General features: G+C 41.2%; 1 protein-coding gene across 3 annotated transcripts in view; it reads right to left on the bottom strand.

Annotated features, from left to right (window-relative positions):
• Nucleotides 1–24,295, bottom strand: part of GATAD2B (GATA zinc finger domain containing 2B) — an 82,923-nt gene extending 58,628 nt beyond the window's left edge. For 2 of the 3 annotated variants that reach the window (XM_082352928.1, XM_082352927.1), the window contains exon 1: nucleotides 23,933–24,295. The gene's annotated coding sequence lies outside the window, so the exon portion shown is untranslated. Of the gene's footprint in view, nucleotides 1–49; nucleotides 1,334–23,932 lie in introns of those variants that run through there. The other variant, XM_082352926.1, reaches the window with a different exon arrangement.
• Nucleotides 24,296–27,186: the final 2,891 nt, after the last annotated feature.

Raw genomic sequence — 27,186 nt, 5'->3', positions numbered from 1 at the left:
AAATAAAAATAATAAATAAATAATAAATTAAAAAATTAAAAAAAAAAACCAAAAAACCCAAGCTGCATAGCTGTAAGTCCTCTCCTGCACGCTCCTTATAGTCTGTTTTCAGTGGGTCTAGTCTATCTGGAGAAATCAGCTCATGATTTTGAAATTACTATTACAATAACAATCAGATCAAAGAAGAGCAGAACCCCATTCATATGATCAATAAGCTTCCATTTTTTCATTAAGTGTAGATAAACTCAACTAATCAAAATGAGAAGTTAATTCTTAAGGCATGGGAGTTCTTCTCTACATATTTAGAAATAGTATGTGCAATCAAGCAGTACTACAAAGAAAACCATTTTGCTGTCCCAAGCTTGATGCACAAATTGGGAATTACTTCCAGAATAATGCACTGATTTAGTCTTTAAAAACAGGTGATTTATGCTCATTAGGTAAAACAGAATAATTCCTATTTTAATGGGGAAAAAAATCAGTCTTCAATTACTTCAGAGTTATAAATTAGTGATTGATTGATGATACTGAAGTGTCTACCACTAATTGGATGTATTTATTAAAAATTTGGTTAAAGCAAATAAAAACTAACTACGCTGATACAGCAGAATATGGACTGGGTCTTACACAGGCACTAAAGAAAATGAGAACAAGACTTCCTGTTCTTTTAAATTAAGGAGTACTGTTTTTTTTCAAAGTAGTATTCCTCAATGTGTTCAGTCCTGGGTTTATAGGAAATAAAATTGTTGTAGAGGGAACTTGCTGGTGGTCCAGTGGTTAGGACTGGGTGCTTTCACTGCCAGGTCCCAGGTTCAATCCCTAGTCGGGGAACTTAAGATCCTGCAAGCCACGTGGTGCGGCCATAAAAAAAAAAAAATTGTTGTAGAGGCGACAAAGATCTCTACTGTTCAAGTATTGCAAATAATAAAAAGTTACTGTTATACCCTACTCTCAATGACTTAATCAGCATACAGAAGAAGCAAATTACATCAACCATTTCATCTCTCATGAGACATAAAATGTTCCTAGACCAGTCTTTTCTATGAGGGTGGTTTACCCTACCAAAGGCACTGGGGAATTTCACTGTCTATCGCTAGGAAAAAGAAACATGAAAATCATCTAGAGCATTAAGTTAGTCTTTAACACCTACAAAATAATAATTCTCTTCCAAAAGACAAAGCAACTCCAGCGGGGATCCACAAGGTATCTAACTAGTATAGTCTCAGGGACTTCCCTGGTGGCGCAGTGGTTAAGAATCCACCTGCCAATGCAGGGGACACAGGCTTGAGCCCTGATCAGGGAAGATCCCACGTGCCGTGGAGCAACTAAGCCCGTGCGCCACAACTATTGAGCCTGCGTTCTAGAGTCCGCAAGCCACAACTACTGAGCCTGCGTGCCACAACTACTAAAGCCCACGCACCTAGAGCCCACGCTCCGCAACAGAAGCCACCTCAATGAGAAGCCCGCGCACCACAACAAAGAGTAGCTCCCGCTCACCGCAACTAGACAAAGCCCGCGCGCAGCAACAAAGACCCAATGCAGCCATAAATAAATAAATATATTTATTTAATTTTTTAAATAAATAAATAAATAAACAACTAGTATAGTCTCAAACCCCTAACTTATTCTCATCCTTGTATCAGCAGCATGCTATTGATTCCTAGGGACCAGGCCTGAGAACATCTCATTTCTTAATACTTGACTGCTGTTTTCATTCTCTCCTATCTGTACCTTCCCTGTACCTTTATAGGGGTACCAAGTTCTTTTCAGACAAGTCACATTTAAATGTTCATACACATCTGACAATAAAAATGCAACTCAAGGGACTTCCCTGGCAGTCCAGTGGTTAAGACTCCATGCTTCCATTGCAGGGGGCATGGGTTCCATCCCTGGTCAGGGAACTAAGATTCCGCATGCCACGTGGCACGGCCTAAAAACTAAATTAAACAAACGGACGAACAAAAAACAAAAATTTCAACCCAAACATCCTAAACACCTGTCATCAACTAAGTGCCACAGAGAAAAGTCATGTTTTAGTAGTCAAATTAACATTTTGTCATAGATTTTCTAAGCACATGGATTCTTCTTGACCTGGCTTCTTCCTGTTACTAGGTATCCACCAGTGTCTCTCCCTCTCTAGCTTTCAAAGGGTAGAGCTCCTAGTCTATGAGCAGCTTTGCTTAAAGCTTCAGATATTTTACTCTGCATTAAGCTTCTCATCTTTCGCTTCTGTTGTAAAGACTGCTCTTAGCTTTATCACTAAATCACAAACAATGCCTGTAATATATATATTATATATACACGCACACACGTGCGCGCACGCACACACGCGCACACATACACATACACACACAGAGCTACCCTCTGTATGCTCATGTTCCACTCAATCTCCGACTTTAAAAGAGCCTCCAGGGGCTTCCCTGGTGGTCCAGCGGTTAAGACTGCGCTCCCAATGCAGGGGGCCTGGGTTCAGTCCCTGGTCGGGGAACTAGATCCCTGCATGCTGCAACTAAGAGCCCACCTGCCGCAACTAAAAGATCCTGCATGCCACAATGAAGATACCTCGTGCCACAACGAAGACCTGGCGCAGCCAAATAAATAAACATTAAAAAAAAAAAAAAAAAAAAAGCCTCCAACAAGGAAGAATCTAAGATAAAATAAATTATCACAGCTACACGACTCCCATAAACTTTAAAAATCTATCCTCCACTTTAATAATTACCACACTGAATTCCTCTGCTCAACAGGCTATGCTAGAACTAGATCTACCTATCCATTAATGATCTGATCAGAGATGGAGAAATCGCTTTGGAGTCTAACCTACTGTCCTGACTGGGCAAGTTCAGAATTCACTTCAATCTGTGACAATCTTGGTACACCTATGACACAACCAGTTACTAGAATTTCAGGACAACCACCTCATATCACACTAATGAGGTAAATGGAGGCCAACATAAAAGGAAAGATCTGGAAAGAGAAAAGTGGTAAATATCTGATTGTCAAATTTAAATATCTTCAAAATATGTTCTCTATATTTTCAACATTAAAATTAACAACCTCAGTAATAGTGACACTTTGGGCCAGATAATTCTTTGTTCTAGGGTCTGTCCTGTGCACTGCAGGATGCTTACTCTGGCCTCTACATACTAGACACCAGTAGTAGTACCACCACCACCAGTTTTGAGAATGAAAAATGTCCCCATACACAGCCAAATGTCCTGTAGGGGGCAAAATCCTTCCCAGTTAAGGACCATTACATTAGAGTGAACACCACCAACATGATTTTACTCTCAAAGAGGTCTGTGGCTTGTATTACCAACAACCTCAACCCTGCAATTTAACACAAATACTACCAGAGGAAATAAGAAAAGTAAGAATAGTGTCAAATACCTTTAGGGGTGGGGAAGGATAATGACTAGGAGGGAGCATGAAAAAGGCTCCTGGGTGGAGGTAATCTTCTGTATCTCTATCTAGGTGGTCACCTTATAAAACATTTTCTGTATTTATACTATACCTCAATTAAAAAAGAAAAGTTTAACAAAAAACACAACAAAACAAAACAGAGGGACGACTTCCCTGGTGGGGCAGTGGTTAAGAATATGCCTTCCAATGCAGGGGACACAGGTCTGATCCCTGGTCTGGGAAGATCCCACATGCCGTGGAGCAACTAAGCCCATGCACCACAACTACTGAACCTGCACTCTAGAGCCCGCGAGCCAAAACTACTGAGCCTGCGTGCTGCAACTACTGAAACCAGCGTGCAACAAAGAATTATCTGGCCCGAAGTGTCACTATTACTGAGGTTAATTTTAATGTTGAAAATATAGAGAACATATTTTGAACATATTTTAAAGAGCCTGTGCCCCATAACAAGAGAGGTCACCGCAATGAGAAGCCCGCACATCGCAACGAAGAGTAGCCCCCGCTCGCCACAACTAGAGAAAGCCCACACGCAGCAACGAAGAACCAACGCAGCCAAAAAAAAATAATAAAATAAATAAATTTTTTAAAAAACTGATAGGCAAGAAGCTTGATAGTATTTCCTTGCTTCAACGCTGCTAGAAATCAGGTGCAAAAGGTACAGAACCAAGACATCTGAGGAGCAGGGAGATGAGTACCTAAATATTTCTTGATGATGCAATGATTTACTCCTGAATTCAAGAGAGTTGACAGTATTCAGGTCCTTCCTTTAGGCACACAGCTCCAATTACTCATTCTTTTTTACCTACAAAGCTTTCTAAGATTGATAATCACATCTGAGATTAGGGTCATATATATCCTGTTCACTGAGACTTTCATACCTTTGACTTTGGAAGTGAAGAATGGCCCTTCCAAAACCCCTCTAACAAGAAAATCTCTAAGTAGCATTAAAGAGGTCTGCATGAGATCAGGTATGAAATATATTGGCTCCTAACACTAAGACAGTTGCTTATCCCCAAGCAAAAACCCCACTCAAACAAGAACTGGATTCTCTACTCCAACAAATAGGGCAGATAAAGGGGATAATCTGAAACAAAAAGGAAAGTAGGAGGGATCATAAAAACTGAACAGCTTGTGAGCCTGTAAGAGTGGCCGGGAATATTTTCAGACCAAGAAAGCAATTCCTAATACTGACTGAAATATTAAGTACAGAGAAGTTTAGAAGATCTTCCTATATCCTACTTGTACATCCATAAATTTCCTAGAAAAAAAAATGTCAACAGACTAGATATTTTATGCTTCATTGCTTTTTATATCCAAGGCAACGGTATTAAGATCCCTTTTTGAAGGGTCTTTTAAAAAAGAAAAATTCATTAACCAAACATTTCCAGTTGAATAAAAAATACTGTAGCTATGGCTTTGAAAACTAAAACAATATCGCTTAAAACACCTTTTATAAGGAAGAAAAGATGAAGAGCACTGATTTTACTTTTCCGTTTCTTCTAATATAATGAGAGCAGAACAGTCTTACGTAACCTGGGGAGAACGTGAACAAGACAGTTACCTCAAATAGGATTACTTGACTTTTGGCGCTGAATGTCTCAGACTACCCAATGGAGTGCAAGGGAAAGATTAATGTTTCTCAGGGAAATAAGTCATGATGTTTTTACAAATAAAATTACATCATGTTGCCCTGAAGCGGAAGTATCTGCGTAAGAAAAATTTCTTCTGTAGGGACCTAGCACTATGTCTTTAAAAAACACCAACTATATTGCAATGGATTCAAAACACCACTACTGCTATATAGGTTAAGTTCCCAAAACTAAACACTTGGCCAAAGTTTAATACACCTAAAAGTAAAAGAAGGATTACTGAAAGAGATGTCCCTACTTCAATGACTTTGCATATTCAAATATTACATTCCTTTAAAGTGCTGCTGCTCTACTGAAAACTGTCAGAAATAATAAACAATAAGCTACCAAAACACCAATCCCAAATCACAAAGCTCTGGTAGATATTTAAAACTGTCAAATATCCAAGGTTAAATGAGAATCAGGAACTTTAACAACAAGCAAGTTAAGGAGTGATTCAAAGGGGGAAAATATATTAGATTTAGACTTATCCAAGAAGGTGAGACTACTACTGGGCAACCTTTTTTTTTTAAATTTTTAAATATTTATTTATCTATTTATTTATTTAGGCTGTGCTGGGTCTTAGCTGCAGCACGTGGGGTTGCAGCATGCGGGGTATTTGTTGTGCCACGCGGGCTCTTTAGTTGCGGCATGCGGACCTCTTAGTTGCAGCATGCAAACTCTTAGTTGCAGCACACGTGTGGGATCTAGTTCCCTAACAAGGGCCCCCTGCATTGGGAGCACCGAGTCTTACCCACTGGACCACCAGGGAAGTCCCTGGGCAACCATTTTTAAAACTTCCATGAAAGTCAATATCTGGCTGACTTTTCTTTGATTAGGATGTTCTTTCAAAAAACACAATCTTGGTATAACTACCTCCAACTTATTACAAGTATTCACCAAATAGCAGCTCATCTGCCCAGTTATATCACCATTATGCTAGGAAAAGAATTCATCTATACCACACATTGGCCTTTTTCTGTAGAGGGCCAGACAGTAAATATTTTAGGCTCTGAGGGCCTTATCTTTGTTGTGACTATTAACTTTGATACTGTAGCAGTGTGAAAGCTGTCATCGACAATATGTAATAAATAAGTGTGGTTATTTCCAATGAAACTTTATTTATGGAGACCAAAATCAGAATTTTGTATAATTTTCACATATCATGAAGTATCTTTCTTTTGATTTTGTTCAACCATTTAAAACCATAAAAAGCATTCATAACTTAGCTCATGGACTGGACAAAAACAAGCAGCAAGCAAAATCTGGTCTACCGGCCCTTAGTTTTGCTGACTCCTGATCTATACCTCTCATTTACTTTTTTTTTTTTTAATAAATTTATTTATTTTACTTTAGGCTGTGTTGGGTCTTTGTTGCTGTGCGCGGGCTCTCTCTAGTTGCGGCGAGCGGGGGGCTACTCCTCATTGCAGTATGCAGGCTTCTCAATGCAGTGGCTTCTCTTGTTGTGGAGCACTGGCTCTAGGTGCACGGGCTTCAGCGATTGGGGCACGTGCGCTCAGCAGTTGTGGCTCGTGGGATCTAGAGCACAGGCTCAGTGGTTGTGGGGCACGGGCTTAGCTGCTCCACGGCACGTGGGATCTTCCCAGACCAGGGATCGAACCTGTGTCCCCTGCATTGACAGGCGGATTCTTAACCACTGCACCACCAGAGAAGTCCCCCTCTCATTTTCTTTTTTTCAATTTATTTATTTTATTTATTTATTTTTGGCTGCATTGGGTCTTCGTTGCTGCACACGGGCTTTCTCTAGTTTCGGTGAGTGGGGGCTACTCTTTGTTGCGGCGCGTGGGCTTCTCATTGCGGTGGCTTCTCTCGTTGCGGAGCACGGGCTCTAGGCACGTGGGCTTCAGCAGTTGTGGCTTGCGGGCTCTAGAGCGCAGGCTCAGCAGTTGTGGCGCACGGGTTTAGTTGCTCCCCGGCATGTGGGATCTTCCCGGACCAGGGCTCGAACCCATGTCCCCTGCATTGACAGGCGGATTCTTAACCACTGCGCCACCAGGCAAGTCCTCTCATTTACTTTTATTAAACACTTCAAATTTACACAAAAGTGTAGAGAATAATATAACAACCATTTACTTATCACACTAACTTAAGAGATATAACGTTACAAATAAAACTGAAGCTAAGTATTCCAATCCTATTTCTCTCTTCCTTTCCCCAAAGGTAACCACTAGACTGAATTTGGTTTACCACTGCCATGGTATTTTTTTTGTTTTTTTGTTTGTTTTTTTTTTAGTACGTTTACTTTATGTGTGCAAGTATAGCTATATAAAACATTATATCATTTTGCAAGTTCAAAATTTTTATGGGATTATATCATATACATATGTATATCACTTTGCAACTTACTTTTTTAACGTTACCTTTGATAATTTATCCAGGTTGATACATGTAACTTGTTCATTCATCTTAAATGGTATACAGAATGCCAACTATGGGATATCACAATTTAGTTTTCCACTTCCTGTTCACTCAACAAATTAATTACATATTATATGGCAGGAATTGTTTTAGGTGCAAGGGCTACAACAGTGAATAAGGCAAAATTCTTCTCTCCATGGAGTTTACTCTGATAAGACACTAGCACTTTCTCTTTACTGACATTACCTCTTTCCAAGTGAAGTCTCAAAAGTGACCCTAACCTAATTTTATCCAAAGCATAAGTGAAAAAAAAAAAGCCATCAATTTTATTTAGTAAATGGAAGAGAAATCCTTTCTCCTTCATTAAGGTTTGTTTAAAGATATTTCTTGCTAAGCTAAAAGAGATAAAAGAAAACTGCAGGAATAAATTTCACCCCAAATGTCAAAATCATTAAGCTTTCGACATTTTAAAATTAGAACCCGGGGCTTCCCTGGGGGTGCAGTGATTAAGAATCTGCCTGCCAATGCAGGGGACAAGGGTTCGAGCCCTGGTCCGGGAAGATCCCACATGCGCGGAGCAACTAAACCCAAGAGTCACAACTACTGAGCCTGCGCTCTAGAGCCCGCGAGCCACAACTACTGACGCCTGTGCACCTAGAGCCCGTGCTGCACAACAAGAGAAGCCACCGCAATGAGAAGCCCACGCACCGCAACGAAGAGTAGCCCCTACTCACCGCAACTAGAGAAAGCCCGCACACAGCAAAGAAGACCCAACACAGCCAAAAATAAATAAATAAATAAATAAAGTAAATAAATTTATTAAAAAAAAAAATTAGAACCCCGTTCACAGTTGCCTGCATTTAGACTTACACTACAAACAGGGAGTACTGATGATAAGACACCTGAAGCTTCCAGTTTCTGTTCCTCTTCATTTCCCAAAACCAGTGTCAAGCAATAAGGAAGATAAAGATTAGCAGTGGATCTAAATCTTTTGGTCAACAGAAGGAAATATTATAGTAATCCAAAACTTAATAGAACTGATATTAACAGGCCTAGAAGACAAGTTTTGCTCCTTGGAAATAAAATGACAGACTTTCTGAGTAGGAATTAAACAAGACATCACCACCAACAATAATAAATTAATGAAACAGTCTCCAATGCTCTTTTAATTCCAAAGGAGATGGTAACTTTGAACACATCTCATACCCTTGAATTAGTCAAATTTCCTGTCACTGCTTAAGGATGTGTACGAAAACTAAGTTTGTTTCATTTTACTGCTGCCAGTAGGCCATGAATGTGGGATAAAATAAAGAATGTATGTAGGGTCATGGTACCACCAAAGGTAACGCCCTTCTCTGGGCAAGTGAAGGCCTACTAATAAGTTCTAAGTTCACTAAACAAAATTTAAATCTACTGAATAAAAAGAATCACCTTCACCCTAAAAGCAGAGAAATGCGATGAGGAAGAAGACAAATAACTGAACAATGAGCAGAAAACTAGTTGGAAAGGAAATGAGTCGTATAAGGCATTTGGTCTTATTTGTCTTAACATCCCCATTCCCTAAAAACCATATAACCCTGCTGATTTAGCAGTGTTTGGCTTTCTGCCTCTGCCTACTGGGAGTTTAACAAGAACTCCAGTAAGGAGTTTCCACGAGAGCAGTCAGCTGGGAACTGTATATGCTCCTTATTCCTGAAGTTGTCCTGATTTTAAAAGATTGTGGTGACAAGAAATCACCTTGTCGAAACTTTTACATTTACACTGACAATTGAGAGGTTTGAAGGACATTTCCAAAAAGTAAAATTTGCTTCTAAAATGCCTACTCCTCTTCCCAACAACTGGCTACAGTTAACATGGCCAATAATCAAAATCCAAAGATATCTGCATTTAAGGAAGGAAATTCTAATAAAGTACAAAAGTGCTTCCAAAGGCACTTGAAGACAGTACTCATCATTGTCCAGCCACACTACTTCTCTCAAATTTAGATTTAAATTGAGTTGTTTTAGAAACTCTCATAGCCTGTTGGTGTGAATATATTAAATATAAATACAAATTATTGGAAGATAATTTAGTATCTAACAAAATTTTAAATGTGCATGCCCTTTGGTCTAGTAATTATATTTCTAGGAATTTTACCTACAGATATACTAAAATGTATAAAGATGTATGTAAGATGTTTCACTGGAACCCTGGTTATGACAGTATACCCACGCACTGGAAACACCCTAAATGTTCCTCAGAGGGGACAGATTAAGTACAAATTAAAGTATATCCATACAATGAAATATTGCACAGCCACTAAAACAATGACAAACATTGTGTAATACACACACACACACACACGAAGAGCACAGCATAATGCTCAAGAATTTGAGCGCAACAGTCAAACTTCCAGATTTTGTGTCCCAGCTCTTTTACTGACTAGGTATGTGACCTTAGGCAAATCACTTAAGCTCTCTGCGCCTCAGTTTTTTTTAATCTGTAAAATGGGAATGATGACAGCATCTACCTTTAGAGTATTGTGAGGATTAAACAAGTTAATGTGAAGTGCTTAAAATAGTGCCTGCACATAGAAAAGCCCAGTAAATGTTAGTTATTATTAAAAACATATCCAAGGGAATTCCCTGGCAGTCCAGTGGTTAGGACTTGGAGCTTTCAGTGCCGTGGGCATGGGTTCGATCCCTGGTCGGGGAACTAAGATCCTGCAAGCCGCACAGTGCAGCCAAAAAAAACAAAAACAAAAACAAAAAAACCATATATCCAAGGTATTAAATGGACATGGGCAAACAATTACAATGGCTAAAACTAAAACAACAGAAGTTGGGATAGACAAAGATAGATGGAATAAAGAGAGGTTTTGAAAACAGAATTTTCAGGATTTGGTATGCTTAACTCACACTCAGACCCAAGTTGTAAAAGGTGCTGATATGTTGTTCCTCCTACGTTGTTAGTTAATTTATAAATACATTGTATCTAGTATTGCAGTTATTTTAATACCTGTCTTCTCTTCTGCACTATGTATCCTCTTGAGGACTGAGGCTGTATCATTTATCTTTACATACTCTACAACACCTATGTGTATGTCTTTTACATAGTAGGTTTACAATAAACACCTAATACCTATGAATGTTCATATGAATATATGAATGGTCAGGCTTTTTCAGTTCCCCACAAACAGCCGATTTAAGTGGTTACAAAGTAAACAGAGCTCCATGGAAAAGAGACCCAAGTTTTCTCTTTATCTGAGTGATTAACTGTCATTTTCCTAAACCAAACCAGTCTAGGATAGAGAAAACCACCTGGGGTCTATACTCCAGGAATTGGAAAAATAACCCTGTTATCACTGATCAGAGCCTAGGATTTTCTGACATAATTTGGGATTTAGGACCACTGATGAAATTACAAAAGAGATTTTATGAACTATGTAATCAGCATTCCTAAAATAAGTTTAATAACCTAGCAGTACTCAAATTATGTTTACTCAATGCTGACTAAGAGAATAATAGCAATGAAAGTTATTAAAGACCAAGACTTGCAGGCAATAGGAAAGGTATGCAGCCATAAAGTCGAATATTCTTTCCCAACGAAGTTCTGGTATCCATGAAAAGATTTTCACCCTTAAAATTTTCATTTAAAGAATAAGTAAATTCTCTACATATAGATTTGAAAAAAATCTCCTATATTATTAAATGAAAAAAAGCAAGACGTGGAAAACTATGCCATCTTTTGTGTAAAAAGAAAAACTAAAAATAAATTCACATTTGCTTGCATATATATAAAAAACTCTGAAATGATAGAAAAGAAAGGAATAACAATGATGTGGGGCTTAAAACTAAGCAGGTGAGAAACAATGATGAAAAACTTTTCACTATGTATCTTGATTTTTTTTTTTAATTTGAACCAAACTTTTAACAATAAATAAAATGTTCCAACCATAACAAATTCATTTACAAGAACGAAAGCTATTTGGAGTAACCTTGTTTCTAATACCGTAGAGAAAAATACTGTGATCCAAGGAGCTAGGTGAAATTAAAACTCTCCATGATAGGAATCAGCTGCCATATTATAGTAACAGCATTCCATTCAGTTTAGTTTTATTTATACTGTTTGGCCCAAAATAAAAAAGGATGTGAACAGAAAAACCCAGTCTAAAATTCATATGGCATCTCAAGGGATCCCAAATAGCCAAAACAATCTTGAAAAAGAAGAGGAGTCAGAGGACTTACACCTCCTGATTTCAAAATTTACTACAAAGCTAGAGTAACTGAAACAGTGTGGTACTGGCATAAAGACAGACATACAGACGAATGGAACAGAACAGAGACTCCAGAAATAAAGCCTTGCATATATGGTCAAATGATTATCAACAAGGGTGTCAAGACCATTCAATGGAGAAGGGACTGTCTTTTCAACAAATGGTGCTGGAAAAACTGGATATCCACATGCCAAAGAATAAAACTGGACCCTTACCTTAGAGCATATACAAACATTAACTCAAAATGGATCAAAGACCTAAACGTAAGAACTAAAAGTATAAAATCCTTAGAAGGAAACAAAGGAGGAAAAAGCTTCATGACGTTGGAGTTGGCAAAAATTTCTTAATACAACACAAAAAACAGGCAACGAAAGAAAAAGTAAACTGGATCTCATCAAAATTAAAAATTTTGGGGACTTCCCTGGTGGTCCAGTGGTTGACTCCCTGGTGAGGGAACTAGATCCCGCATGCCACAACTGAAAGATTCCGCATGCCGCAACTAAGACCCAGTGCAGCCAAATAAATAAATAAATAATTTTTTAAAAAATTAAAAATTTTTGTGCATCAAAGGACATTATCAACAGAGTAAAAAAATAACCCACAAAATGGGAGAAAACATTTGCAAACCATATATCTGATACAGGATTAATATCTAGTATAAAGAACTCCTACCACTCAACAACAAGAAAACAAACAACCCAATTAAAAAATGGGCAAGGCCTTGAATAGACACTTCTCCACAGAAGATATACAAATGACCAATAAGCACATAAAAAGATGCTCAAAATCACTAATCATTAGAGAAATGCAAATCAAAACGATGAGATTCCACTCCATAGCAATTAGGATGGCTTTTATAAAAACAAAAATTTAAAAAAAAAAAGAAAGAAAATAGCAAGTGTTGGTAATAAGAACGTAGAGAAATTGGAATCCTCGTACATTGCTGATGGGAATGTAAATGATATAGTCACTGTAGAAAACAGTACGACAGTTCCTCAAAAAATTAAACATAGAATTGCCATATGATCCAGCAATTCCAATTCTGGGTATATACCCAAAAGAATTGAAAGCAGGGACTCAGATGTCTGTACACTCATGTTCACAGCAGCATCATTCACAATAGCCAAAAGGTGGAAACAACCGAAATGTCCGTTGACAAATAAAACATGGTAAAGTGTGTGTATATATATACACACATGTATATATACACACACATACATGTATGTGTGTGTGTGTGTGTATATATATATATAATGGAATATTATTCAGCCTTACAAAGGAATGAAATTCTGACACATGCTACAAAATGGATGAACCTTGAAGGCATTATGCTAAAACGAAATGAGCCAGACACAAAAGGACAAATATTGTATGATTCTACTTATGTGAAGTTCTTAGAGTAGTCAAATTTACAGAGACAGAAAGAAGAATAGTGGTTGCCAGGGGCTAAGGGGAGGAATAACAGGGAATTATTTTTTAATGGGTACAGAGTTACTATTTGCCAGACAGAGAGAAGTTAAAGGTCTTACAACTAGTAAGCAGCAAAGTAGAAATTTGAACCTAGGACTCTCCAACTGCAGAGCTATACTTTTAAAAGTGACCAAAACTTATTCTAAATTAACCAAAGAAGGAAAGATTTCAACTAATTATGTAAAAATACCCCCAAGATTAGTACCAATACTAGACTATTTTCTCATATCCAGACACCAGAATTAAGTGTATGCACAACACTGAGAATGGTTAATTCTGAAGGAGAACAAGAGCGAGTGCAAAGTTTTTCAGAATAACCAGCAAAACCTAATGCGACACTCTAGGCAACACATGAAAGATGTGCTAAGCAGCCCCAGTAACAACAAAATTAAAATGACCACTTTCAAAGGCTTATTCAGATAATTCTTAAAGCTGTAAAACAATGAGTAAAAATCTCACTGTTCTCCTCCAATACACCTCTGTACCATAAAAGTGCCCCTTATACAGTCATCTTCACACTCTCAACCAAACTGAATCTAGAAGACAGCAAAGAAGTCACACATAACTAGAGACACTTCTAAGTTTTATTTTTTGATACAACTTTATCATATTGTATTTTACTCCCTCCTGTGAATATTATCAGGTATTCAGCCAGCCAGAATAGAAGGTTTAATCTGGAAATAGAAACTGCTCAGATTCTAACCTTGGTTATACTCTTCTGTGACATCTACCACTCTGTCTTTGACAAAACTGGGAACCTACAATTTAATACCAGATATATATCAAGGCTTCGGTAGTATGAATGCAACAATCAAAACAGTTCATTACAGATGGTACTCCTTCGTGTATAGTAATTCATTAAATCTCAAAGAAATTTTTACACCACTATTTAAGCTAGAGACATCTTATTCCCTTGAACCCTCAAGGCTTTTCAAAGTTGCACTTGCCATTTTTAAGATGTTTCTGCCCACTGCAAGCAGAGCTGTAAAAGATCCTTTTCCAGTCACCCTTATTCCTTGAAAGCTTTCAGTTTAATATTAATGCATTATACAGAACTCAACTGGGAAACAGCTCTCCAAGCAGAAGGTGAAGAGTTAAAAATGCAGGCTAATGAAAACTTAAGACTGAATCCTAGTGCAATAAGAGACCCATATTCTGGGCTTCCCTGGTGGCACAGTGGTTCAGAATCTGCCTGCCAATGCAGGGGACACTGGTTGGAGACCTGGTTCGGGAAGATCCCACATGCCGCAGAGCAACTAAGCCCGTGCGCCACAACTACTGAGCCTGCGCTCTAGAGCCCGCAAGCCACAACTACTGAAGCCCGCGTGCCTAGAGCCCGTGCTCTGCAACGAGAGAAGCCACTGAAATGAGAAGCCCGCACACTGCAACGAAGAGTAGCCCCCGCTCGCTGCAACTAGAGAAAGCCCGCGCGCAGCAACGAAGACCCAACGCAGCCAAAATTAATAAATAAATAAAATAAATAAATTTATATATTAAAAAAAGAGAGACCCATATTCTAGTTTCCATTCACTTGGCAGAAAATATCTGGATTTAATATACTCTTAAGAAAGCAAAACTTTCAAATTCACAATGCACTCAGACAAGGAACTCAGCAAGCATTCTTACTAACTGAATTATAAAATGAGAAAAGAAGAGCATTAGAGTAACATAATAATTATTCATGGACACTACTACATGAGAAGAGTGTCATGCTACTCACATCAGATTTCCATAGAATCTAATATAGGGTCTTCTAGCCAACCTGTCCAGAGCAGTAACAATACACATGACCAACTGCTTCAATCCATTTGATAGCAACAATCAATCTAGCCATATAAATGTTAAAGAGTGGTTAGAAAAGTGCCCCTCCCTCCAAAATATGTTATCCTATTGGGGAAATATTTTCCACATTTTTCACTGGCAGCTCAACCTATTTAGTGGTGAACACCATTCAGGTAACCTTTATGCCTTTAAACAACACAGGACAAATTTCTCAAAGTTTTGTTTTAATTTCAAGACTAATGTATCATCTTTAAAGGACTGAAAAAAATCAAAGGTATTGTTCCTTCTTGCCTCTGATCCCCAGGTCTGTCTGCATGATTCACAGAAGAGAAAGAATGGGGGGCTTTACAGATTCCTTAGTGTGATACTACCATCTTTACAGAAAGGAAGGGTTTCTTGCTCCTGGCTCAAGGGATTCTGCTCACTCACAAAGCTGAAACCTTACTCTCCTGCTTCCTAGAACGTTAGATGAAAGAAGGTGGGGGCAGCAGCTCAGTAACAGTTATCCTCCTGAGAACTCATTGAAGGTGAGGGCCAAGCTGGATGAGCTGTGCCATTTGCCTTAGAAAATTCATAAGGAAAAAAACTGCAGCCTCCGAACCAGTGAAGTTTCTAAAATATATGTAGTCTAATGTCACCATACTAGTTCTCTGAAAAACCAGCACACGAAAGCAGTCAATTCCCTCATTCAAGAGTGACAACCCTTAAAAAAAAACAACAACAACCCATGAAGAACTACAGGGAAGCAGAATATCAAGGTGCAGTACTGTCTTCTCGAAGAGATGCTCTTTCATGGTCAAATAATTTCCAGAAGCTTTGCATCCTTTAGCCTTTCTTTTACCACTCCTAATACACAGTGTATATTTAGACACGCAAGGCTCTGGGACATTATGTTGTAAAGAAATCTGCCTTAACGCAGAATTTTTCAAAACCCTATTTGACCACATTATATTTTCATATAAGACCTATTAATATTGAGGAAAACTATCTTTCTTTTGTTTGTTTTGTTTTTGTAAAGGCAAAACAAAACTCTATGAGAAGCGTTAGGAGAATGGTAAGATCACAACTTTTGGAGTCAGGCAGAGTTGTTCAAATACTGGATTCACCACTTTCATTAATTTTTGAGATTCTAGCAAAATGACAACCTCCCTGGGAATTGAGTTTTCTCATCTGTAAAATGATCATAATATCTCCCTCACAGAGTTACTGTAAGAATTTAAATAGCATAAAGCCTTACACAAAGAAAGTGCTCAACAAATGAGTTTATATTTACATTTTTAAAATTCCCTTCAGGGACTTCCCTGGTGGCGCAGTGGTTAAGAATCTGCCTGCCAATGCAGGGCACACGGTTCGAGCCCTGGTCCAGGAAGATCTCACATGCCGCAGAGCAACTAAGCCCATGCGCCACAACTACTGAGCCTGAGCTCTAGAGCCCACGAGCCACAACTACTGAGCCCGTGTGCCACAACTGCTGAAGCCGGCACGCCTAGGGCCCGTGCTCTGCAACAAGAGAAGCCACCGCAATGAGAAGTCCGTGCACTGCAATGAACAGTAGCCCCCGCTCGCTGCAACTAGAGAAAGCCCCTGTGCAACAAACACCCAATGCAGTCAAAAATAAATAAATAAATTAAAGAAATAAATAATAAAAATTCCCTTCGAGTTCCAAAAGTTGCAAAAATGCAATTTTTTAAAATCTGAAGGAAAAATTACAGAATCCATGACTGAAATACTCCCTGAGAAGTGTAATTTCTCAGGATTTTGCAAACTTTTTAATCCACTGGAATACTGACAAAGCCTTTAAATTTGCCACATTTAAGATGATAATAGGGGGACTTGCCTGGTGGCACAGTGCATAAGACTGTGCGCTCCCAATGCAGGATGCCCGGGTTCAATCTCTGGTCAGGGAACTAGATCCCACATGCATGCCACAACTGAGAGTTCGAGTGCCACAACTAAGGAGCTGGCGAGCCACAACTAAGGAGACTGCCTGCCGCAACCAGGACCCAGTGCAACCAAATAAATAGTATTTAAAAAAAAAAAAGAATGATATACAGGAACACACTACATCTACTGATAAAAATGGATATGAACAAACACATGTTGTAGAAGAGTATTTATGGTTTCAGTGATAAAAAGGGCCTTACATGAATATAAACAAGAAAAAATGAGTTGTGAGAAAAGCTCAGCTTGTGTCAGCACATAATAACTAACAACTGTACAATGTTTTAGCTTATAAAACATCTTTACATGCATAATCTCATTTGACTGACAAAGAGACCTAGTGAAACAGATAAAGCAGCTACTGATCCTCATTTCTACGCTGAGAAAACTATGGTTTGGAGACTTCAAGTGACTCAACCAAGGTCACACAGATGATAAATAGAACCAAGACTCCAAACTTGTTCTTCTGCTCCCAGAACATAACAAATAGGGCATCTTCTAAATGTACACAGCATTTTCTCAACCCACAGAATTATTCATATTTTAAAACACTTTTTGGGTGACAGGCACCATGCTAGGCACTGGAGACACAAAAGTAAAAAGACATGGTATCTCTTTATTTCAGAATGTTGTCAGACCATTGTGGGGAGACAAGCAATATTTATAAATTAGAGTGAGATCAAAGAAGAAAGTTTATCTAAGTCTCTTCGGGCAAGTAAAGGAAGGCTTCCCAGAGACAGCAGCATTTGAGATGAAATTTGGAAGCTGATCTGGGAACTAAAAGAACTGTATTTGCAGGACTTCCCTGGTGGCACAGTGGTTGGGAGTCCGCCTGCCAATGCAGGGGACACGGGTTTGAGCCCTGGTCCGGGAAGATCCCACATGCCACAGAGCAACTAAGCCCATGCACCACAGCTGCTGAGCCTGCTCTCTAGAGCGTGCAAGCCACAACTACTGAGCCCGTGTGCCAAGAGCCCGTGCTCTGCAACAAGAGAAGCCACCACAATGAGCAACCCACACACCGCAACGAAGAGTAGCCCCCACTCACCGCAACTAGAGAAAGCCCGCACACAGCAATGAAGACCCAACGCAGCCAAAAATAAATTAATTAATAAATTAAAAAAAAAAAAGAACTGTATTTGCTCATGTATAAACTGTAAAGGGAGGAAAGTAAGGCTGGATAGAAAAACAAAGGTCAAGATTTACAAAGGGGCTTTGATATTATGCAGAGTACCTTTAAATGATTGGAAACTATTGAATACCTTTGAGAAGGGGAAGTAGAATAATCAGATCTCCATTAGACTATTTTGAAGAGAATATGATTGAGAGTTTAAAAGGAAACAAGACTAAAAACAAACAGAACTGTAAGAGATCATGGCAATATTCCAAGTAAGAGTTGCTGTGGTCCTGAATTAGGAGACCCGCAATGGAGATACAGAAAAAAGGTATAGATTCAGAAATATTTGGAAAGTAATGGATAAGGGAGAGAGAGAGAATTGACAATGATGCTCTCATTTCTGGCTTAGGTGACTCAATGAATCACAAAAGGGGAATAGATGATGAAAACGTTGAGCTTGAGGTACCAATGGAATACAGAGATGGATACGTCCAGCACAAAGTAGACAACTGGAAACAGAGCGCTGGAGTTTAGGAAATGTGATAATATATGTGAATATATATGAAGATTTTTTTCCATAATCAAGTATTATTTACCATTTCAATGGGAAGGCAATCATTTTACCATTATTTGTATAATGCTTCAAAGTTCAAAAAACATTTTAATATCCTGTATCATGCTTACCACATTCCATAGTTTTGTTATAAACAAATACGAGGTTAGGAAAAATTATTATTCCTATTTGATCAAGAAATAGTTATTGAGTATTAACTATATGCCAAACACTGCACTAGGCATTAAACAAAACACCAAAGTAAATCCATGCCTTCATAGACCTTCCATCATACCAGGGGAATCAATAAGCAATAAACGTAACAAATAAGTACGTTAGAAAGCTGTAAGTGCTATATGAAAAAGAAAGAACAGAGAAGGATTACCAGTGAGGAGTGGAAGTTGAAGGTGAAATTTTAAATAGGGGTAGGATAAAGTCTCATTGAAAAGGTGCCTTTTAACAAAGGCTTGATTGAAGAAGGTAAGAAAATTAGTCATTTGTATTATCTCTGTGGAAAAAACTAGCTATTTCCCACTAGAGGGAATAACTAGTGCAAAGGTCCTGAGATAAAGAGTGTGGCTGATGCACTTAAGGAACAAGTCAACGTGGCTGGAATGGAGTGAGCAAAAGGGAGGATGACAGGAGATCAAAAAGAGAAGAGTAAGGAGAGGCAGATCACGTAAGACCTTAGAGCCCACTGTAAAGACTGGCTTTTACTGTGCAAGAAACGGGAGTTCAAAAATTTGGAGGCTTGGGAATTCCCTGGCGGTCCGGTGGTTAGGACTCCGTGCTTTCACTGCTGAGGGCCTGGGTTCGATCCCACAAGCCACGCGGCCAAAAAAAAAAAATTTAGGAGGCTTACCCAAAATCCTGTATCTAATAAATGGTAAAGCTAGGATTTGACCCGGGATTTCTAGACTCTCTACGCTTGTGTTCTGTTATTCCAATTTGCCACTTATTAGCCCACAAACTCCCTCCAAGGAAGTGTGAATTTAAATATCCTCAAAAAGCTAACTTTATAAATACCTTCTAGGTTAGACATGCACAACCTCTCCAATTAACATTTCTAATCCCTCACAACCATAACGAGAATTTACTAATCTTAAAGTCTAATCTAAATCCTAATATTCCAGCCTATTTTTGGGGAGATTACAAACTCCACCTTCCCCGTAAATGAGACAAGATCAAGAAAGCTTTATTAGGAGGCTTAAAGCATGACTTTCAGGTTCAAGTAACGATAACCTGAATTACTTTTAAAAATGTATACTAGCCAGATGTGGAAAAAAAACAAGAGAATGGCTCAGGAATGCCAAAGTATTGTCATTTTCCTTAATAGTTTTAATAACAATTAAGTTCACATGTAGTCAAAGAAGCTTCTACAATTATGACGACTCTTTGAGGTCTGGGATTTGACCATTTCATACCTCAAAATTAACAAAATATGTGTCCTCATTCATCTGTTGCTTTTGGTACTACAACCCAGAACTCTTGACAGCGTCTTGCCAGTTGATGGCAACTTACGGCAAAGACCAGAGGATTTTGAGGGAAACATCAAACATTACTGAGTAACCATCTAGAAGTATATCAGACTGGTTAAGCCCTTAATGATCCTAGGTCACTCCTTTCCTACTGAATAAACTCAAACTGTATAGGGATATTTCATATATCCATAAAAGAAAAGGTAAAAGATGGAACATGAAGAGGGAGCATTTCAAATCAAATCTACTCTTCAGAGGCTTTCATCACTACTACGCAAATATAGGAGGCTCTCTGCTTCATGGACTCTGGAGCCACCAAAATCCCCAACCAGTCCCTACAGAAAAAACGTCACAGGGATTACTAAAGATAAAACAAACTATATGGCTAATAGAAGCTTTCCCCCACAAAGCCAGTTCTTTTCAACAGAAACTGAACTTCCTTATGTATCCTTTCTCAGGCTTAGCCAATGCAAGAGAACTGCAACTTTGTGTGGCACTGCCTGATAGGCTAGATTTTTCCTGAGCAAGAGGTGAACAGCTTTATGCCAGGACTAGATTTATAGTCAATCTGACTGTCTTTTTTTTTCTTCCCCTCTAAACTGTCTCAGAAAATGCCTGGCTATTGTGCCTTAATATGTAATGAAGCAGAGCTTTAAGTACTGCCAGTGGTCTGGAGAAGAAAGTCCCTCAGTTCCAGTATGGCTCAAATCATGATTTCTCTAGCAATTGTTTTAATCAACCAAAGCTGGTTTGGCTTTTCTCAATGAACTAAATGAGCATCCTGAGCTGAGTGCAGAGGGGCTACTTGTCAGCATGACTCCCAACGAGGTGGCTAACATGGAATATGCTCCTGAGTCTAGAAACCAGGACAGCACAGCTGCTGTTCCCCTAAATACGCACCTTCAGCTTGATGGGTGAGGGAGGTAAGGAAGGAAGGAAGAATCAGTAAATTGAAACAAGAGGGACATCCCTGGTGGCGCAGTGGTTAAGAATCCGCCTGCCAATGCAGGGAACACGGGCTCGAGCCCTGGTCCAGGAAGATCCCACATGCCTCGGAGCAACTACACCCGTGCACCACAACTACTGAGCCTGCACTCTAGAGCCCACGTGCCACAACTACTGAAGCCCACGCGCCTAGAGCCTGTGCTCCGCAACAAGAGAAGCCACCGCAATGAGGAGCCTGCGCACTGCAACAAAGAGTAGCCCCGGCTCTCTGCAACTAGAGAAAGCCCGCACACAGCAAGGAAGACCCAACACAGCCAAAAATAAATAAAATTAAATTAGAATAACAACAGGCCTAGTTTACATACAACATACAAGATAAGGCTTAATCCAGAGGTCCCAGCAGAAGATTAGGATACTATTATTGACACACTGACTCTTCCACACTGCTGTTCTCTAAACAAAACCCAACCTGGAGATCTGGCCAGGCCCAGCCGGGAAAAAAAAAAAAAAAAGGTGGGGGCGGTGGGTGGTAAGGAGAGACATTAGTCCAAAAAAGGGGAGGCAGGCAGCACACAGACTTTTGAATGTACTTTAAGACTATGAAATTCAGAACAGAATTCTCACGTTTCCCTTCCCCACCACCCTACGGCCTTACGCTAAACACAGCAGTAAAAGTTACTGCCATAACTTACATCTGAAGTGCTGATCAGGGAACCTGGTTAACGTTGTTCCTAGACAAGTATTTGAATGTAGCCTCTATTCAGACCCTACTGGGACTGCCTCTAAACAGGAAGTTAACAGACATCACACATAGGCAGGGAAGGCAAACCACAGTGTCATAAAGATGGATGCTGCTGTCAGCTACTCATCACTCTCACCTCATCGAAAGTGTTCTCAAGTCAGGAATAGGCAGGACAAAAGTCCATAAGCCTCACCTCTTCTCAAACTGGGCCACTCAGCCTAAAGGTCCAGCCTTCTGATTCCTGCTAATTAACACTTATCTACTTCATTCCTTACCATGATGACTACCACTGCCACTAGACTAAAAAACTATATTCCTCTTAAAACGGAACACAGTACTACCAAATCAGTACTCCCATTAACTCGTTATTTATACAGCCCATCTGCTTAAAAAGCCCAAGGAAAGACTATTCTTGACACAGCCCATTCCAAAACAGTCAGAGACTGAATATCAGTCACAAAAAAGCAGCACCATTTCCAACAGGTGTGGGCCTTCCCTCAAAGTATATTAAGCCTGTCCATAGCACCACCTTTACCAGCTCCAGCAGTAGCCTCTTCCCCAACCAAGCACCAACAGAAATGCTACTCCAGGACAATACTCTACCGAGACTGCTCCAAGACCAAAAATATGAATCCAAATGGTTATCTCAAGGAAGAGGTTAAGTCAGTGTATCAAAGAAGGAGCATTAAAGTTAGCACTAAACTCCCAAATAGGATAATCTCCAACATACAGACAACAACATATAGACAGCACGCTCCTGCAAGAAAACAATCAGAAGTCATCTGTACTGGGACGGAGACTGGATGGCTGGAGGACACAGGTGAGAAAGAGAGAGACTTCTTTTCACTTTGAATCACATGCATGCATTGTCTTTTTAAAAAATAATTTTGAGAGAAAAATGTTTTAAAAACTCAAAAGCATCAGCTCTTCTCCCAACATAGATCTGTTAAACCGGCTTTTACTCCAGCTGCTGCAAGTTCAAATCTCTCTTTCAGTCTGGCCTGAAAGCACTGCTCTTTTCCTTTGCTGAAACACACTACGTTAAGCATCTCCCAGCTCCTTCACACGCACACAAAAGCCCTCTAAATAATCATTTATCAGAAATGAGAAAACTGGTTCTCGGAAGGCTACCTGATTCTCCAGATGACAGCAGCAGAAGAGGCTGATAGCTAGCTCAGTTAGCATCCACATGCCACCCACCCACCATCAATGCCTCCATCTCCACTTCAGTGCCAGCCCTATGAACTAACACCTTGTGTGTAGAGGGAAGTTGATGCTAGGGAAGAATCCAAAGAGGCTACCATACCTTTATGAAGGGGAAAAGTGCCTGGGCCGGCGAATGGCACCGAAAGCTCTGCACTCATAGGAGTGGCTAGCTCCTTGGTGTAATTGAGAGCTGGGAGGCAAAAAGTACTCTAAGTCCGGATTTGGTTTAGGAAAAGGTAAGTTCTAGTTCCATCGACCCTCAGGCACTGAACTGGGATACAGATCCAGTGGGTCCCAGGAGCCCAGCTGAAGAAAGGGGTAGTTTAGTCCCTAGAGAAGACAAGTACCCACACAGGCTTAGACAATTCCCTTCTAAAGGAGGACGAGGGAACGGTAAACGATGAAATAAAGGAGTAAAGGTTCTGCGTTCCAGATCCCTTCGCCTAAAGAAAGGTAATCATCCCGTGCTTCCTTCACCCTTAAGGATCCCCCATTTGTCCCAACCGCCAGCAAACACAAGACTGAGAGCAGGGAGCGGCCCCCGCACCCTGAGGGCACCACTGGGGGTGGAGAGAGTTAAGGGGGGGCGCGCTAGAGAGGAAGGAGGGGAGCATGGCGGGCCTGAGGCAGTGAGTGAAAGCGGGGAAGGCGGGGGAAACGGGGCGCGAGGGAGGGGAGAAAGAGTAAAAGGAGAAGAAATGAAGGGACACGAGCTGGGGGCGCGCGAGGCCGAAGTGAAAGACCGGGGCGCGCGCGCGGAGCGGGGGGAGGGGATGAGGTGAAGAGGGAGCGCGAGGCGGGGGCGCGCGGTGCCGGGGTGGGGGGAGGGGGACGCAAGGCGGGGGCGCGCGGGCGGGCGTCGGCTCGCGGGCGCTTCCCCTCCCCCCGCCCCTCCACCTTTCCCTTCCCCCACCTCCGCCACCACCGCCTCCTCCCAGCCTCCCTCCCTTCCTCGCTCCTCACCGCCCCCGGGCGGGCGGGCGGCCAGGCTGGCCTAGGCCAAAGCTCCTCACCTGGCGGTGGCGGTGTAACTCCCGGCTAGCTCGCCTCCTCAGGCGGCGGCGGCGGCGTCGAAAAAGGAAGAGGCGACGGCACAGTAGGTTCCGGACCCCGCTGACGGGACCGGGGGCGGGGGTGGGAGAGGGGGGCGGGCCGGACCCGGGCGGGCGGGCGGAGCAGACACTGCGGTACAGACGGGGGCAGCGGCGGCGGCGGCGGCTGCACCGGCGGCGGCGGCACCACACAAACAAGGACGCTGATTGGGCAGCTGCCAAGCGCCTCGACTCCGCCTTCCCCACACGCCACGACGCCCATTGGGCGACCTGAGCCGGCCTCCCCGCCCTCCTCTTCTCGGCCACACCAATAGAAGGCGGGATGCCGGGGCTACACCCCACCCTTGAAGAGTGAGTGGCTGGAGAAGTGATGATTGGCGTACTTAAGATCCAATCGTAAACGGAGGAGGGGGATGGTCTAGCGGGGGCGCGTTAATGGGTACCTCGGCCAGTCCCAGACACATCCGGGTCTTCAGCAGCCCATTAAGTGTCGGGGGTCAAAAAATCGCTTCAGGCTGCAACTTTACCTTAGAGACGTTTTGGTCCCCAGGCAGCCGCCGTACCCCAGTATCCCAAAACCGGGATTCCCCTTTGGCCTGCTCTCGTTCTTCCAATTCTAAAGATGGAGACTGGCGAACAGCGCTGGGCTCTGTGTTGGATGGTGTTTCATCGCGACAGAATCCAGAAATTTCACGATAGAAGTAGCTTGAGGCGCTCGGGCCTTGCAGTCTATTTGGGGCGTGGCCTGTCTCCGTCTGCCAAAGGCCTTGAGCTTCCTGGTCTTCATTGTATCCCAGCACGGCCCTGTCGTGACTGAACCACGACAGGAGAAAAAAAGGCAGCTAGCCAAATTGCTGAGAAATTACGCCGTGCAGAGCCCTCGCAGCTCCTTCCCTCGGGATCTCTTGGTCTGGTCAGGTTCACAGTGAGGGAAACAGCCTCCCACTCCACCGACTCCACCTAACTCAAGGCCCAACTCCTGCTAGCCTCCCTACTTCCCCAAAGCAGTTAGGCCCACCTAAACTCTCAGCGTTTCTCGAGCACTTACCACAAGTATTGTTCTTGAGCATCTGAGGATAGGGACCAATTATCAGAGTCAGTGTGTTGAAGAAATAATAATAGCTAACGTTTTGGGAAAAGAGACTGAGGCACTGTTCTATATATGCATCCTTATTTATTCTTTTAAGAGCTATGCGTGGGTTATTTTATTTATTCCTCATAACTCTGTGGGGTAGATGCTGTTATCCCCATTTTACAGATGAGGAAAATGAGGTACAGATCAAATGACTTGCCCAAAGTTACACATGGTAAGTGGCAGAGCTGAAATTTGAATCCAGGTAGATCAAGAAACAGGTTGAGAGAGGCTAAGGAACTTGAAAAGGTCAGACAGCTAATTAGTGACTAAGCAGTGGTTTGAACCCAGAAATAACTGGTTCCAACCCAGAAATAACTGGTTCCAGAAGCACTAGAATGTGTTTTTCTAATCATTTAGAAGTCATGCTGTGCAATAGAAATGAAACTAATGAAGGACATGTCCACAAAAATACAGGTGGGCCCCCGAACACACACACATGCAGAGGCATGCCCCAATTCTAAAGTGGGTAAAACACCTTCTCTTTCCAAGAACATGGTCTCTGGAGTCCAACTGTCTGGGTTTGGATCTCTTACCGGTTGTGTGATTTGGGTGCAAGTTACTTAACCTCTAGTCTCTATGCCCTAGTTTCCCTATCTTTAACATGGGAATGCTTGATGAGTACCTTAGTTCATAGGGTAATGGTGAGGATTATAAAATATACATTTTAAATGTTCAGAGGGGTACTTCCCTGGTGGCGCAGGGTAAGACTCCACGCTCCCAATGCAGGGGGCCTGGGTTCGATCCCTGGTCAGGGAACTAGATCCCCCGTGCATGCTGCAACTAAGAGTTCGCATGCCACAACTAAGGAGCCCGCCTGCTGCAACTAAGACCTGCAAATAAATAAATATTTTTAAAAACAAAAGCTCAGGATAGTGCTAAGCACATAGTAAGTACTCGGTAAACATAATATTAACTATTATGAGAATTTTCCTCACTTTTCCAACAATTCCACCCTCTTAGTTCAAAATTCAGCTTCGATTGGTATTCTACCTGTAGTACCTGTCTTATACCACACTGAAAATTATGTCATTTTAATTCCTTCACTGGCTTGGTTATTTCACACACGATACAAGACCTATTATGTGACTAGACACTCTTCTATGTGCTGGGGATATACAGTAAATAGGACAAAGTCACTGCCCTCATGGAAGGTACAGCCCTCTTTCCCTAACCTGCTGCTTTGTCCATTATCAGTTCAGTGCACTCTCTGCTGTCTGAAGGGCCATTCTTCAAGGGCTGCAAGGATATGAGAAACACAGTGGTGGAAGATACCAGCCTGAGGAAGATACTAGTGAGGCCTGAGAAAATGCCTTTCAGCAAAATTAAAATCAGGCCGTGGAGGGGGAACTTTCAATCTGGAGCAATCAAGCTCCAAGAAAGACAGATAAGCAAGGCCACTGGTGTAGTGGACATGACTTGGCCCTATGCAGGCTCTATTTGTTCGTTTTCTTTTTGGGGCTAACATTTATTGAGTGTGCTTAGCACTTTATGTAGATTATATAATTAATCTTTGAACAACCTCCCCAATTTTCAGATGAGGAAAAACTGAGGTACAGCAGTTAAGTAACTTGTCTGATGTAATAAAATTAGTAAGTGCCAGAGACAAGATTTAACTAAAATTTGTCATACTCGAACCTACACGCTCTAAAGTCAGGGAAGAGAAATGGGGCCAGGTAACTTGGACTTATCCTGCCCCTCATACAGCTCCCTAAGCCACAGGACAGAGATGTCAGATGCTGTGGTGAGTACTTTGCTATTGGAATCCCCAGACACTCTCGCGGTTAAAGAATTCTGTAGTTCCACCCATCTGACTATAGGCCTGTTGAAAAATGAGAAGCACAAGCTGGGAGGCAGAGTCATCATTATCATTTGTGAAGCAAGGGGCACTCTAGACCAGGAAGACTGTATGCTCTATTAAGGTAGGGACTGAGCCCCAAAATTCTCTCTATAATTCCAGACGGTTCAGTGCACAGCTGGGCATGCTACACTCAACAGAAACATGTTTTCAGGAAGGAAGTCACTCAACTTTGCAGAAGGTTGTTGGGGATGATACAGGGAAAGTTTGATTCTAGGGAGTGAG

Source organism: Balaenoptera borealis (assembly GCF_965194805.1).
Source record: "Balaenoptera borealis genome assembly, chromosome: 1".
Lineage (NCBI taxonomy): Eukaryota > Metazoa > Chordata > Mammalia > Artiodactyla > Balaenopteridae > Balaenoptera > Balaenoptera borealis.
Note: the sequence above shows the minus strand (reverse complement) of the source record. Positions and strands in the feature narration are given on the sequence as shown.